The sequence below is a fragment of the Argiope bruennichi genome, chromosome 7 (assembly GCF_947563725.1).
Source record: "Argiope bruennichi chromosome 7, qqArgBrue1.1, whole genome shotgun sequence".
NCBI lineage: Eukaryota > Metazoa > Arthropoda > Arachnida > Araneae > Araneidae > Argiope > Argiope bruennichi.
The window spans coordinates 86685559-86698150 of record NC_079157.1 but is presented as its reverse complement, the minus strand read 5'-3'; the positions used below and the strand labels follow the sequence as shown (position 1 = coordinate 86698150).

The following is a 12592-nucleotide window of genomic DNA, read 5'->3' as shown; positions in this document are numbered from 1 at the left end:
ATCCCCTCGAAAGCGAAACCAAAACCCGAGTGAAGTTGAGAGGTCACGACTGCTGTTGCGCAAACAGAGCGATTCTAGGATTAACTGTTTCCTTTCATCCATCGGCTTTCCAGCAGGACTTAACACGGCACTCACTTGTCGGTTGAGGAAAGGAAAAGTTGCCTTAGGGCGCATGCTCAGAATTCTGCCATTTTTTTTAATTGTCTCGTATTTGAATTGTAGAGAAATTATTGTAATCGTTAAAAAAAATCGAACACGAGATTTTATCGAATTTCCTCGCTTCAGACCTTCCTGAGTTCGAAGAACACACAATTTTAACATTTTGTCTGTTAGTCTGCGACAAAGATAACGAAAAAATTAGTAGACTTTAAAGGATGAAACTTAGTATATGATTCTTGCAACAAATCTGTAGATTTCTTTCAAATGATACCCATTCAGAGGATGTCTGTCTGTTCGGTATATGATATATGATAAGTTAACATAATAACAACAAAACGAAGGGAGCTAGATGGATGATACTTGATACAGATTTAACATCTAAAATGTAAATAGTATCAAGTTTGGAGTCGCATCCGTCAAAGGGTTGATCATCTGTCGGTATGTAGATTCACAAGCATGTAAACGCGAAATCACATGAAATTTGGTATGTGCTTTTGTGACTGCAAAATTACATACAATTGAGCCAAATTTTCGAACCAAAAAACATATTTTTGAGTCTGAGCCAAATTTTGTTTTCAGTGGAGTGGAAAAAATGCATTTAAAACACAAATTCGATTTTCGGGTACTATTAACTGCATGTTAGAGATTAGTTGCCAAAGATCATAGTGTAGATTCAGCAAAAATACCGAAATAGCGCCAAAGGTCAATATTTCTTACCTTATTGTTTGCCAATGCCATGAAAGGCATTGGCCTTGCGCCAAATCCACAGTTTTAATATGAAATCACATATTTGAAACTATTTATTTATTTTAACTTCCTCGTATGTGAAGTATAAAGTACAGTAGTCTTGAAAAAATTCGAACTCGAGATTTTGACGATCCTTCATGCTTCACTCATTTCTCAGAATTCAAAAACATATTTTTGACATTATGTCTGTTTGTGAACGCAAGAATTCAAAAAAGGTTTGAAGGGGACATATGAAATTTGGTATATGAACTTTACATTAAATATGTAAATTTCTATCAAATTTCAACGAAATTCTTTTAGAGGAAGTCTGTCTGCTTGTCTGTTCGAATACGAATGAAACCAAAAATAACAGTATTTAAAGAGTTAGATAAATAAAATTTTGTTGAGGTTTAGCATTTGAAATGTAGATTTCTATCTAATTTTGAAAATAATCATTCAAAGGGTTGACTGTCAGTTTATTTGTATTTTCGCATGCATGCAAATGCTGTAAATCCTAAATGCAACCATTAAATGAATGAAATTCGGTATATGATCTTGTAGTTCTGTACAAAATTTCAGTTTTAGTCAGTAGGAAAAATCATATTACAAAGAAAACATCTTCGTATGAAAGATTCAGTAAAAATGCTAGATTCACGCCAAAGATCTGTATTTCGTAACTATTGCACACCAAGGCATTCGTGGCTTTATCTAAAGTTCATAATTTTATGCAAGGGGAGAGGGGTTAAGACCTTAATTGGAGAATCTGAGAGAAAATTTCGAGAAGACCGCTTCTACAGATTTGCATTTTTGAATTAACATGTTCTCCTACACATGAATGAAGAGTCCCGGAAAATGGTGAACACATAGACAATGTTCCGAAATTCAAAGCAGATTCCAGTGGTAATTTCAGTGAGAACATATTGTCAGCTATTTAATGTGTTTTTGAGTTTTTGTGTTCACATGAATATGAATAGGCTGAATTTCTATTAAATTTTCAAATGTCTACCCCTCGATTTCCGCAGTTTGTCTTTTGTTGTATCTTATAAATTCATGATTATGTGTTTATCTTTTATTGTTGCAGTGTGGATGACGTTATTGTTGCAACGTGTTGAATTATATATATATTTAATATAGGATTTATCATAAAATAAAATATGAACAACAGTTTTTTTTTTGTCTACGAAAATTGATCTTTTTGATTGATCTTTCTCTGGATTTCAATCATTAATTTACGCATAAATGATAATTTTGATGATGTCATCTGTTTGAGTTCCTTTGTAAGAGAATTTTATAATTATATATATATTTTTTAAAATCCGAACCAAATTAACACAATTTCTCATCGTAATAATTATATTTAGATGTGAATTTATATAATATTGGCTTTATTAGTAATCCAGTAGATCGCAGCAATGAACTTCTGGATGAACTTTTTTTTTGTTTTGGCACCTCTTATATGAATTCACAATTTAATTAAAATTGATAGGTTTTCGATAATTAACTTCAAAAAATATTAAAATATTGTATGATCACATGGAATTGTTTTATTCGAGATGAACAGGTGATTCCACTTTCTAGAAATTTTAGAACTTCACTTTAGTGAGTTGGAGAAAAATCGATTACAAAATTGCATCTCTGTAGACATGAAATTTACAAATATGAAGAACTGTAAGTTAAATAAATTTAATAAAAACTGTTTTGAAAATTATCCTTTTATATATATGCTAAAAGTAAGAATCCCTTCATTTTAATTGTTTTCTACATTTTGGTTATTATAATTCATTAAATTAAATACTTTGAAATATTAAAATCTTTTTTTTAAAAAAATTTCTACTAGATGGCGTCATTAGTACTGAATCAAAATTTCATTAAATTGATCAATTAATTAAAAAATAAGACCTAAGAAATTTAATGCAGTTTAATACATATATGCTACCGAGAAAGCATATATTCAAAATTTCTATCAAATCAATAATTGTATGTAAAAGTAATTGCAAAAGTTTGATCTAAACAGACTTGATATAATTCAATTTAAATAAAAATGTGTAATATAAAAAAATAAAGTAAAATGGGTTCTAGGTATATTGTATTTTGTTCTCCGTGATCTTTATCAATTGCGTTTCACTATCCCTGTTTCCAATTCAAGGCCCACGAACAGAAGCTAAAAGCACAATCTTTACAAGGCATGATTATTGCAACCTTGATTAATTGTTACAAATAAAATAAAATGAGTATAATATAAAAAAAATCATGTAAAATCGATTAGAGTTATAGTCTGTTCTCCATTTCACAAGCATTTCCTCTAATTAAAGGTTCATGAACGAAAGTAAATCGTATAACTTTTAAAGGACATAACTGCTGCAACAGTTTTGATACATTCTGAAAATGTTATAGAATAAAATATATACAGTTGCATGAAAAGAATTGGAGCTTTGATCTACTTGGCGATCTTTGGTAGCACTCGCATCTATTTTATTTCCCTATCTCAATTAAAGGCCCAAGAATGGAAGTAAATTGTGCAGTTAACTTTTAGAGGATAGAATTGTGGTGAATTGGATTCATGATTACAAAATTCAATATATGATTCTACATTCCAGTATTATTTCCATGAGCCTGCGCCGTTGTCCAGTTTATACTGTACTTATCCTTCTATGATGTTCAGGGCCCTTTTATCAAAGTAAACATTGCATAAGAGGGAAGAAAGGGGGGGGGAGACACACACAAGTACCCAGTACTTAACACATCCGGGGACTGACGCAACCTGATCCATCCGATTGGGCCGGGGGGGATCGAAGATGGGGGTGGGAGACAGGGTATTGGAAATCTTTTCTCTGGCAAAGGGAGGTGCCTTCCGATTCGTGATATAGTTGGGATAACTTTTTTTCCCTTTGCTGTTTGCTTCACTTCTGGGCTACTTGCTGTATGATAGTTGTGTGAGTGTTCGTGAAAGGGAAAAAGAGTGGTAAGCGGAGAAAATCAATTCGGTATTAAATCTTTTGGTAAAGCCAGCAGGATTTTCTCTGTAGCCGCCTTGAGATTCCTTTTTTTTTTTTCTCCCCTCTGCTCTCTGTTTGAAGTCTTTTTGCCGTGGAACAGCTGCGGATGTTTTCCAGAGTCTGATCTTTGACAGAGTTTGTTGAAAAGATCGCCCGATCAAATCGAAAAGAAAAAGGGATTAAAATTAATCGTTTAGATGTACTTTTCCTTTTAACTTTTGGGAGTTAGGGTGGATAAAAGATGTCCCACCTTTCGCTTAGCTTTTAATAGATTGTGAGAAATGTTTTATTTCACTTTTATTTTTTAAGCTTTTGGTCATTCAAAGTCGTAAAGTTTAATCAGGACCGGATTAAGTTCCCTAGGGGCCATTTGATAATGGAAGTCTGATCCCCCTTTACCCTTTCCCAACTTCCAAAAATAAATATATTTTTTAGTTTTAATTTAATCTCCATTTAAATAATTTTAAATAGAAAATTTTAACAAACTAAAATAGCGAAATAATGTAGAATAAAGGTGTGAATCACTTTCAAAAGATTTGGTTTCAGTATACTGCGTACGACTTCAATTATTCGATCGGGATTTTTTAAAATTATACAGCATTGTAATACAAAATGTACAAAAGTTAAAAATATTGTAGAATAATGCTCCAAAAGCGATAGTTGAATTTAGCGGTAGTGTGAAAAATATCTGATTTTAATTTGAATATGATCGAGTTCTTGCACTTTGCAAATTCAATGCAAGTACAAAATTAAATTGTTCTATATTTACTGTGAAGAATATTGAAGTTTCGGAGGTTATAGACAGTTGTTTATTTATCATATTTAATATCTCGTTCGATGCCCCTAATAAATATAAATTTTTCTCGCACTTGGGGACACCTCAGAAATGAGAACGAGAATTTCCGGTATGGTGGTTGGTTCTCGCTATCCTGGTGGGCACAGAAATGGTGGAGTTCGGCTACCTCCTATCGATGACGGAACGGGCTTCCCACAGTAAGGGTTTTACTGTGGCTGAAGATGGCCCTTGCGACTCAACCATAGTTTCCGCCTGTGTTGCTGTCGCGGCTGTCCGGTCATTCAGATTTTTCCATGTGTCTTCAGGTAGGTCGGTGAGCCGGTTAAGATTATCCTATTTCATAATTGGGTTCGGAGTTTAACCCTCTGCAGTCGCATGTTTAGTTTCAGCCACCAAAACTATTTTTATTGTTCCAGTCATATGCGTGCCTGCAACCACCTCAACAAAGAACCCTACTGATATTATTCTTGATATAAATAAAATTCATTGTGGTTTACGATGTATATACGAATGTATGTTCCACATCTTTTCCTTAATGACGGAACCAATTTCAACCAAACTTTGCGCATTTATTTTTTATGATAAGATGAAGAATACAGTCAACTTCTCAAAGCCCAAATGTTAATTAAATATTTAATTAATTAGAAATTAACTGAAATATTGTCGTTGTTCTGTAGTAACTTCGGAGCAAATCATTTTACAAGAAATATTTTAATATCATCTTAAAACTCAAAATTTTACCTTTTCAGAAATACCAAATCTCTTTTTAGTGCATTCTTTGTTTTAGATTAAATTAATTCTTTAAAAAATAATGCAGACGATTTTGAAATACTGTAAGAGTAAATTATGATTTACTCCGCCAATATATTTTGGAATTTTCGTTTAATGTTTTTTGGAATTTTTTTGTTTAAAATAGTTATTTAACGGTGCCTAAAAGAACCGAAAGAAATAACTGATATATTCTGCATTTTCAAGCTGAGCCCAAGAACAACCTCTCAGGTGGTGTGGGAAAATAAAAGGATTATAATAATTTATATAAAACTATCTTTGCATTAAAAGCATTATACATGAAAATATTTAAATTCCATGCAATGCCAAATGTATCATTATTATACTTAGTCGACAAATTTCGGCGATGCATAGAATCCGAGATAGTATTTTAGACATTACGTTTAAGTGTAATTATTCGTTTTCGCTTCTTAATATATATTTTTTAAATACTCGAAAATAGAAAAAAGAAGTTATCGAAAGAAGTATACCTTGTTATTAAGATGAAGAATTTGATTTTTTGAACATTGCCATTTATATAGAAAGTTGTGACGATTGTTTTGAAAGTCTTATTTCTTGTGATTCTTATAGTGGTTAAATTTTAGTTAATTGAAAATTAAACAAAATTTCTCCGTTCCCCCCCCCCATAATTTACGGAATTATTGCACACAATTAATTCTTATCTTATTTTAAAATTGCAAAAAAAAAAGTTGCCTTTTTTTAATAGCACGGATTTAATTACTATTTTTCTTGAATTTTGAGAAATTTTTTTTAAAAAAATGTTTCTTGTTTTGAAGTTTTCGTAATAGTTTTCATTACTACATAGAAATTAAAATTGTTTTCATTACGTCATTAGATATTTACTCGATTAATTTTCTTCTGTTGTTTAAATCTAAGAAAGAAAGTTTAATTTTGCTAGTTATCTGGACAACTGATATAAGAAATCAGAAGGTGAAGTTAGATTACTTCAAAAGACAATGTGTAGTTTAAAATATATTATCCAAACAGTTATATTTTTAATGGGATTATGATGCAATGGGATTCGACTCTATTAGAAAGATACATGAGTAAAGCAGTCAAAGCAAGTATAATCTATTAAAATAACATGAATTTAATGTCTGTAACAATTTGATGCTTAAAGTACTTTGTTGAAGGAATTATGATATTTGTGGCGAGGGAGGATTTGAGAAAAATATCGAGTGAAACATTCCATACTATTAATAAAAATAAATTATGACATACCATAAAAACTAAAAATATAAATTAATGAAAATAAGATTGTTTTTAAAAGCATTTTATTATTAATATGTCGAAAAGGATTTTTTAAAAATCAAAAATATGTCAATCAGATTGTATTCGCTAAAGTTCGAGGTAACATTATTCAAAAAAAAAAAAAAAAAAAAAGTGGAAAAGAGAAAGAAAGAAACTGCATTAAATGCGATGGAAAAAAATAATTAATCCATATAGAATACCAAAGATATGGAATTTTTAAAAATATTTAATAAAAATTAAAAACAAATTATAAATGTGATTGAAATTTCAGTTGACTTAGAGGATTTTTATTACAGCTGCTTTTATGAATTTATTTAGACATCTTTTTTTACCCCTTTAAATCATGGATGTTAAAATCTAAAGTAATAAAAATGTACTAAAGACATTTTGTTTTTATTATTTGTTATTGCAGTTCAAGAACTAAAGCAGGATTCAGTACTTTTAAATAATCATACTGGTTTCAATTTTTTTTTTCTAGTGGCGTTTTCCTAACACGCTTTGCTTTTGAAATCACTCTTTTTCGAATAATTGAATAAAAATATTTTTATCTAAAAATAACAACCATTATGATTCTAAGATATTCTGGAGTGGCAATTAAAACATATCCAAATTCTTCTTTTAAAGAAGATATGTATTTTTTTTATGTCTTTGGATAAAAACATTGCTCTGTTTCTCTTTATTGTAATGTACACGAAATATTATTTTTCGTGTACATTATTATTATTATTACACGAATACATTATTTCGTGTAATAATAATAATGCACACGAATACATTTCGTATACATTATTATTACACGAATTATTGTTTTTAACTGCAATGCTTGGTAAATCGATTTAAAAACTGCAAAAAAAAAAAAAAAAAAAATAAAGAAATTAAAATGATTAAAAAATAATATTTCATTGCAAATTAATATTTGAAGTTGGTTAATTAAAATTAATAATTCCTTAACAAGAGTCTTGTGGTGCAAAAAATTATTTCATGTTAGAATTGTAATAATTAAATTATTTAATCAATTAATCACTAAATTATAGAAGGACTGAAAAGACAAAAAATGTGGATAAAAAAAACTATGTTTCACAACGGACTTTTTTGTAGTAAAAGGTACCAAAGAAAATTAAATATTTCGAATAATAAAATAAAAACGAAATTATCATTCGCTATTTCAGGGATTCTATTATTTTAAAGTCGAAATTAGCTAACAGTAAGTAAAAAAAAAAGGGGGGGGGGGTTAAGTGTTTAATAATTTTGTCTTGTTAATTTTTTTTAGGGGGGGGGGGAGTAGAGTTGATGGAAATCCAGAAGAAGGGAAATTTATTATTAGATTATTCATATAGAAATGAAATTTTTTTATATGAATTAATATCTAATTTCACAGCTGTAGTTCAATTATATGAAATACAAATATGAAAAGAAAATATAAAAGTAGCAAAAATTTGACAAAAAACACACTGAACTCCCGTATAAACTCTTTAAATTTATAATGGGAACTTCCATTTTGAATAAAATAAAATAAAAACATCAAAATCAATTTTAATACTGGGAATCAAATACAAATTGTTTCTAAAAATCGATCCCAAGAAGAAACGAATTAAATAAGTAAAAAAAAAAAAAAAAAAAGATCCAATTACTATCGAGTCTATCGAAGCTGAAAGCAGTATCAATTGCTATGATGGCTTCATTGTCTATTATCACAAAAGGCCATTTTATTGGCTATAAAAATAATAAAGAAAGATTCTCGGGTAATTTTTGCTTCCGGGTATGTTTTTTTAGCTGCAGACGACTTTCCGAGAAAAAGGGTTGAGTGAAAATGTCATCGTTTGCTTAAGGGATGCACGAGAAGGGAGAAAGTTCCTTTTTCTTTTTCGTTTTCTTGACATTTTCATCTTCTCCTTTCCGTATTTTCTTTCGCCTAAAGTAACGGTCTCTTGGATTTATTTTTGCGGTTCACAGACTCCGGGAGAGTTTATATATAGATATATAAGGAAGAATGAATTCTTTCTTCATTTATATCGACCAACTTGGAATTTATTTCACCATCTTGGTAGAAAAAGTGGAATGTTTCCAGCGTTCGGAACAATAGAGGCATTAATAATCGGAATCAACAGCAGAATTTCATGGAATCTTTCTTGGACTTCCAACTTTCTCGTACTGGAGAAAAAAAACACAATAAATCTCAGAATTTTGACGAATTCTTACTTTAATAAATCTCTCTAAGTTTTGTATTCTGCATGAAAGTCTGTGAACATGATAATTAAAAAATTCAACATGATAGACGTTTGAACTTGAATTCGTCTTTTTTTTATACCATAATTACATATATGCACCAAACTGTGAACAAAGTTAATCTGAAACGATGTATTCCGTTCATTGAATATTTCTGTTCTGTATATCCGTTACGTGTGGACACGTTAATTCGAAACTGCTACAGGTAATTTAGGTTATATTGGTTATTTTAACGTTTTTTGGAATTATCCGACTGTTGTCAAAATAATTAAAAAATGGGTCAGAAGTAGATTATTAAAATTTAATATGCTTTCTTCATATCTCCATTGTATCAATATCTGTATCAAACTGTGGACATCAATGGGTAGTTCTGAATTTGTTTTTCCGTGTACTTGTAAATACAATAATTCGGAAACGTAAAGAGCCAGTTCAAATTTAACTTAGATGTACTATCGTTTTTTAGAACTGACAGCTACAATAACTAAGAAATGGAACGGGAGTAGACTATTTATATTTAATACTTTGTCTTCATATCCATAGTGTATATCTGTACCAACTTTAGTAAACTTCTTCCGCGTACATGTAAATACAATAATTCAGAAACGTACATGTAAATGCAATAATTCAGAAACGTACATGTAAATGCAATAATTCAGAATTTGTTCATTTTAACTTAAATGTACGTCGCTTTTTGGAATCGTTCGTCTGCTAACACAATAATAAAAGAATGTAACAGGAGTAGGATGTTTTCTTTATACCTTCATTATAGTTATGTATCAAACTGTGGACGAAATTCCTCAATGGGTAGTTTTCTGAATTAGTTTTTTCGTGTAATTGTAAATACAATAATTCGGAAAGGTAAATATCTTGTTTATTTAAATTAAATATACTATCGAGTTTTGGAAGTGTCCGTTAACTAAAGCAATAATTAAAAAAATTGGAACGGGAGTAGAGTATTGATATTTAATATGTTGTCTTGACACCCTTGTTGTAGATCTGTTTCAAATTGCGGGCCAAATCCATTAATGGGAAGTTTCTGCATCCCTTCTTCTCTGCATATGTAAACATGATCATTTAGAAATTCAAGAACGCTCTACGTTTATATGAGTTATATTAAAACTTTTTGATATTATGTCTACAACGAAACTCAAAATTCTGTATAAGAATACTAGTATTTCGATCACTGCTACCAGTTTAAATAGTATAGTTGAAATGAAGAAAATGTTTCCAAAATATAAACGAAGTTTTGATTGTAAAGTTTGTTTTAAACTTTATAATTATCTAAACCCATAACTATCTTGTAAAAAATTGAATTATTTCAGCATTTGGCGTAGTGGCTAATTTATCTTTTCTAATTTGTATATTTTGTTATTTGTATGACAATCTTTTTATAGTTCGGTAGTCGGGACGAACTTTTGAATGATCGATATATTACTGGTATATTTATGGCATCTAAATGTGCAATATCTACAGTGATTGGAAATATCCTTCATTTTCCGTTCATTTGAATTTTTAAATTGGATATTACACCAATTCTTTCTTAAATTAAGACGAAAACTTAAAATATTTTATTCTTTGCATCGTTTTCAATGATAATATACTGTTAAAAATACTCTGTATGATCTATCACATAGTATCTAATTATAGCAAAAAAATTCTTTGAATAAAGACGTTAGTTTCGAGAATTTTTGAAGTTTCTCCTAAAAAGGAAATATGAAATTTAATTGAAATTAAAACATCTTTAATTATTCGTTTATTTGTTGATACAAAACATTAAAATAATGTTTTATTAGTATGTTTAGTATATGCAAACAAGTTCAAACTTATTTAAGACCGTTTGACTTTATTAATTATGTGTAACTGGAATACAGACGATAAAAATTATTTTTAATAATATCGAGAAAATACATGTGAAAGAGATTGAAGTTGGTGAGTTATGCATTAACTAAACATGACATAGTTTTGGGTATTCCGAAGGCTAAATACGCATTGAAACATTTTTAAAGAGCGTCTTTCAATTATTTTACACTCGTCTTTTAATTTATTGAAGTTAAAAAAATTATTACATCGAAATTCACGATTCCACTTTGTTTTGAATCATTCCTGAACTATATTGATTCAAATGAATGGAATTAAGAATAGTTGTTAATTGAATCTTTATTGCGTAAATTAAAGTGATACATAAATTTTTTTATGTGCATAAATAATTACTAAATGTCAGTTTGGTAACCATTTAATCATTTGCATCACCTTTCAGGTATCATTTAAGACAACATTTATTTTGAAATTTTATATATTTAAAAAAAATTATTATTATAAATATCTACAAAGTAGTGTAAGAAGACATAGTTTAATTTTCAAGTAAGTTCAACTTAAAGCAATAAAGTATATTTATCTTTCAGAGCAATAAACAAACCCTTGTATGAGGTGTATAATGCATCGAATTCCTTTTCCGAGTGCAAAGAGTTAAAAAAAAGTAATTTAAAATAGTTATTCATAATTTATATAGGAAACATTTTAATTTCACTTGAGGAAAAGAAGCAATTTTTTTTATTTATATCCTTGAGTATTTTGACTTGTCGAAACAAAAAGTAATTGACTAATTAGTATAAATATTTGGTAGACCGAACTGCGCTAGGCAGTTTTTTTGTAAAATCGTGTTTTGTTTTGAGGAAAATATTTAGATATGAATCGTATACTGATTACATATGAATATTTTTCAATCTTGAATGCATATGAACTGGTCATTTATATAAAAAAAAATCATGAATAAACTTAGTTTAACATGTTATTCGAAACAATCTGTTATATTAGAGTATTCATTTTACAGTTTATCTTACGTATATTTTTGAATTGAGACTCAGTTTTACCATGGTGAAATCGGGTCCGAAATTGCGCTGTATAACGTTATCAGCATGAAAGCAGATAGAAAAAGGCTGTTATAGTTCGTTATATATATATAAAAAAAAAAAAACGTTTGTTTTGGTGTAAAATATCGTATTTTTAGGGAAAGCACATAAAAAACAAAACCAAATCTAAATATAAAATTTGGTCCAAATCGTTACAGCTGTTTCCAAGATGCACGAAATATGTTCATGTATATGTTACCGTTAAAGTATATAATGCGGTTATTTCATAGAATACCTAGTTATTCCATGAAATAACTGATCGTGTCCGTTAAAGTGTGTGATATGTTATTAATTTGACACTTTAACTAGTTATTCTATGAAATAACTAGGTATTCTATAAATTAACTAATGAGAGACCGTTAAAGTGTAAAATAAACAATTTATCTAAAATAATATTAAACTAATGATAAACAATTAAAATGAAAAAGAAGCAATTTATCTAATTTATGCAGCGTATAAATGGTATTTATGGAAACGTACCATAAAACCATTTGTTACAACAAGGATTACTAAAGTGACACTTGGAATTACAAAGAATTTTATTTCTAAAACAAAAACATTTTTTGTTGACACATGGGTTTTACACGAACATTAGGGAACGAACTGCAGTAGGGGTGGAAGGTAAATGTATTTGTCGTGCGAGATATACGATATAGATTATTTTACACTTTAACGGGCTGCAGATCGTTATTCTATGAAATAATTAGTTAAACCATGAAATACAAGAGTTTTACACTTTA

At 29.2% G+C, this 12592-nt stretch overlaps 1 protein-coding gene across 1 annotated transcript in view; it reads right to left on the bottom strand.

The window, feature by feature from the left end:
• The window catches only part of LOC129976001 (protein dissatisfaction-like), a 120184-nt gene that overhangs the window by 25908 nt on the left and 81684 nt on the right, over positions 1-12592 (bottom strand). The gene's annotated exons all lie outside the window — the stretch shown is intronic.